Here is a 4,722-nt window from a genome sequence, read left to right on the forward strand (position 1 = left end):
GAAAAGGTCAGTTTTCAGAAAATAATAGCAAACAAAGCAACAGACAAAGGATTAATCTCAAAAATATACAAGCAACTCTTGCAGCTCAATTCCAGAAAAATAAATGACCCAGTCAAAAAATGGGTCAAAGAACTAAACAGACATTTCTCCAAAGAAGACATACAGATGGCTAACAAACACATGAAAAGATGCTCAACATCACTCATGATCAGAGAAATGTAAATCAAAACCTCAATGGGGTACCATTACATGCCAGTCAGGATGGCTGCTATCCAAAGTCTACAAGCAATAAATGCTGGAGAGGGTGTGGAGAAAAGGGAACCCTCTTACACTGTTGGTGGGAATGCAAACTAGTACAGCCACTATGGAGAACAGTGTGGAGATTTCTTAAAAAACTGGAAATAGAACTGCCATATGACCCAGCAATCCTGCTTCTGGGCATACACACTGAGGAAACCAGATCTGAAAGGGACATGTGCACCCCAATGTTCATTGCAGCACTGTTTATAATAGCCAGGACATGGAAGCAACCTAGATGCCCATCAGCAGATAAGGATAATGGATAAGGAAGCTGTGGTACATATACACCATGGAATATTACTCAGCCATTAAAAAGAATTCATTTGAATCAGTTCTAATGAGATGGATGAAACTGGAGCCCATTATACAGAGTGAAGTAAGCCAGAAAGATAAAGACCAATACAGTATACTAACGCATATATATGGAATTTAGAAAGATGGTAACGATAACCCTATATGCAAAACAGAAAAAGAGACACAGATGTACAGAACAGACTTTTGGACTCTGTGGGAGAAGGCGAGAGTGGGATGTTTTGAGAGAACAGCATCGAAACATGTATATTATCAAGGGTGCAACAGATCGCCAGCCCAGGTTGGATGCATGAGACAAGTGCTCAGGGCTGGTGCACTGGGAAGACCCAGAGGGATCGGGTGGGGAGGGAGGCGGGAGGGGGGATCGGGATGGAGAATACATGTATATCCATGGCTGATTCATGTCAATGTATGGCAAAAACCACTACAATATTGTAAGGTAATTAGCCTCCAACTAATAAAAATAAATGGAAAAAAAAAAGGTCAGTTTTCATTCCAGTCCCAAAGAAAGGCAATGCCAAAGAAGGTTCAAACTACTGCACAATTGCATTCATTTCACACGCTAGCAAAGTAATGCTCAAAATTCTCCAAGCAAGGCTTCAACAGTATGTGAACTGAGAAATTCCAGATGTTCAAGCTGGATTTAGAAAAGGCAGAGGAACCAGAGATCAAATTGCCAACATCTGTTGGATCATAGAAAAAGCAAGAGAGTTCCAGAAAAATATCTGCTTTATTGACTATGCCAAAGCCTTTGACTGTGTGGATCACAACAAACTGGAAAATTCTTCCAACAATGGGAATACCAGACCACCTGGCCTGCCTCCTGAGAAATCTGTATGCAGGTCAAGAAGCCACAGGTAGAACTGGACATGGAACAACAGACTGGTTCTAAATTGGGAAAAGAGTACGTCAAGGCTGTATATTGTCACCCAGCTTATTTAACTTATATGCAGAGTACATCATGCGAAATGCCAGGCTGGATGAAGCACAAGTTAGAATCAAGATTGCTGGGAGAAATATTCATAACCTCAGACATGCAGATGACACCACCCTTATGGCAGAAAGCGAAGAGGAATGAAAGAGCCTTTTGATGAAAGTGAAAGAGGAGAGTGAAAAAGTTGGCTTAAAGCTCAACATTCAGAAAACTAAGATCATGGCATCCGGTCCCATCACTTCATGGCAAATAGATGGGTAAACAGTGGCAGACTTCATTTTTTGGGGCTCCAAAATCACTGAAGATGGTGATTGCAGCCATGAAATTAAAAGATGCATGGTCCTTGGAAGAAAAGTTTTGACCAACCTAGACAGCATATTGAAAAGCAGAGACAGTACTTTGCTGACAAAAGTCCGTCTAGTCAAAGCTATGGTTTTTCCAGTAGTCATGTATGGATGTGAGAGTTGGACCATAAGGAAAGCTGAGGACCGAAGAATGGATGCTTATGAACTGTGGTGTTGGAGAAGACTCTTGAGAGACCCTTGGGCTGCAAAAAGATCGAACCATTCAATCCTAAAGGAAATCAGTTTTGAATATTCATTGGAAGAACTGATGCTGAAGCTGTAGCTTCAATATTTTGGCTACCTAATGCAAAGAACTGACTCATTGGAAAAGATCCTGATGCTGGGGAAGATTGAAGGCAGGAGGAGAAGGGGACGACAGAGGATAAGATGGTTGGATGGCATCACCGACTTGATGGACATAAGTTTGAGCAAGCTCCAGGAGTTGGTGATGGACAGGGAAGCCTGGTGTGCTGCAGTCCATTGGGTCTCAAAGAGTTGGACATGACTGAGTGATTGAACTGAAACTGAGAATTCTATATAAAAATAATCAATAAACCCAAAAGCTGTTTTCTTGAAACTAACAGCAAAATAAGCAAATCTTTCTCTATGACTATATATATAGACAGAGATAGAAGACTTAAATCGCTAAAATAAAAAAAAATTAAAAATTTAAAAAATCGCTAAAAGCAGAAGTGAAAGGAATGCTATAAACAGTTGTAGACCAACATACTGATAACCTTGATGAAATAGGCAATCTCCTAGAAACACATGAACTACAAAAAACAGTTCAAGAAGAAATAGATCTTGATGCTGGGAAAGATTGAAGGCAGGAGAAGGAGCCCTTCTCCTGAGGGCTCCCTTCAAAGGATAAGATGGTTAGATGGCATCGTTGACTCAATGGACATGAGTTTGAGTGCACTCCAAGAGATAGTGAAGAACAGAGAAACCTGGTGTGCTGCAATCCATAGGGTCACAAAAAGTCAGACATGACTGAGCAACTGAACAACAAGAACAATAAATAGGCCTGTAACAACAAAAAAAAGGCAATTAAATCAGTAATCACAAAGAAAAGCTCAGGACAAGATGGCTTAACTGGTGAATTTTAGAATAACACCAATACTTCTTAAATTCTTCCCACAAATTGAATTAAATAGAAAACTAACAAACTCATCCTAAGAGGTCAACATTACCTTGATTTCAAAGCCAAAACAAAACAACAAAAAACAAAACCAAAAAATCTACTAGAAAAAAACAAAACAAAACAACAAATCTGAAAGCCAGTAACCCTAATGAATAGGATGCAAATATCCTCAAAACAGTACTGGCAATAATAATATGCTAGTGAATTCATCAAGCTACTGAAAGGATTAACATTGTGGCCAAGTGGCATTTATCCAGGTCCTGTGAGGGTGTTTCAACATAGGAAACAAATGTAATGTGCTACATTTATAAAATAAAGAGGAAAAATCTAAATAATCATATCAACTGATGCAGAAATATGTCTGAATTAAAACTATAAAACTCTTAGGACAAAAAATAGGTGTGACCTTGGATTAATGGTTTCTTAGATACTATTCCAAAGGAAAGAAATAGACAATTTGGAATTCATCAAAATTAAAAACTGTTTTGCTTCAAAGGGCAATGCCAAGAAAGTAAAGAGAGAACCTATAAAAATGGGGTAATATGTTTATAAATAACATATCTGATAAGTGACTTGTCTGAGTCCTTTTGCTGTAAGGAATGCCATAGCTGAGTGGCTTGTCTACAACAGAAATGTGTCACAGTTCTTGAGGCTGGAAAGTTCAAGATGAAGGTGCTGGCAGATTCCATGTCTGGTGAGGATCTACTTTCTAAGTGTGTCACAGTTCTTGAGGCTGGAAAGTTCAAGATGAAGGTGCTGGCAGATTCCATGTCTGGTGAGGGTCTACTTTCTGTTTCATAGGTGGATATCTTTTCACTGTGTCCTAACATGGCAGAAGGAGCAAGTGAGCTCTTTGGGCTCTTTTATAAGGGCACTACTCCCATTTGTGAGGGCTCTCCTCTTATGACATAATTGTCCTCTGAATGCCCCGCCTCCAAATACCTTAACATTTGTTATTAGGGTTTGACACGTGGATTTTTATTTGTGAGGGTGGGGGGGACACAAACATTCAGACCATAGCAGGACTTGTACTTGTATGTAGAGTACATGAAGCACTCTGATAGTTCAACAATAAAAAGAACCACATTGTTAGGAACCGAGTATGCATATGTTGAAATCCTAACCCACAACTGGAAGGTGCAGCCTTTGGGAGGTAATCATTTCATAGTGTTTAAATATACCAAGTGGGCTTCTCTGGTGGTTCAGAGGGTAAAGCGTCTGCCTGCAATGCGGGAGACCTGGGTTCGATTCCTGAGTCGGGAAGATCCCCTGGAGAAGGAAATGGCAACCCACTCCAGTATTCTTGCCTGGAGAATCCCATGGACAGAGAAGCCTGGTAGGCTACAGTCCATGGGGTGGCAAAGAGTCGGACATGACTGAGCGACTTCAGTTTCTCTTTTTCTTTCTAAATATAGCAAAACATTACATTGTACATTTTAAGTACATATAATTTTGTCAATCATACCTCAGTAAAGCTGGGGGAAAAAATGTGTAGTAAGTAGGCTATAAAACTCTCAGCATAAAAATATAGTCATGCTCAAAACACTGATCCCTAGAGGAAAAGTCACCAGATTAACAGTGATTGCATTTGGAAGTCGATTGTATACAAACTTCTTTCTGAAGAAAATGGTGACTATGAGTTGAATAAATGGTGAATATGGCATGTCTGAGGTACAGTGAAGAAATAACTG

Source organism: Odocoileus virginianus, chromosome 20 (assembly GCF_023699985.2).
Source record: "Odocoileus virginianus isolate 20LAN1187 ecotype Illinois chromosome 20, Ovbor_1.2, whole genome shotgun sequence".
Classification (NCBI taxonomy): Eukaryota; Metazoa; Chordata; class Mammalia; order Artiodactyla; family Cervidae; genus Odocoileus; species Odocoileus virginianus.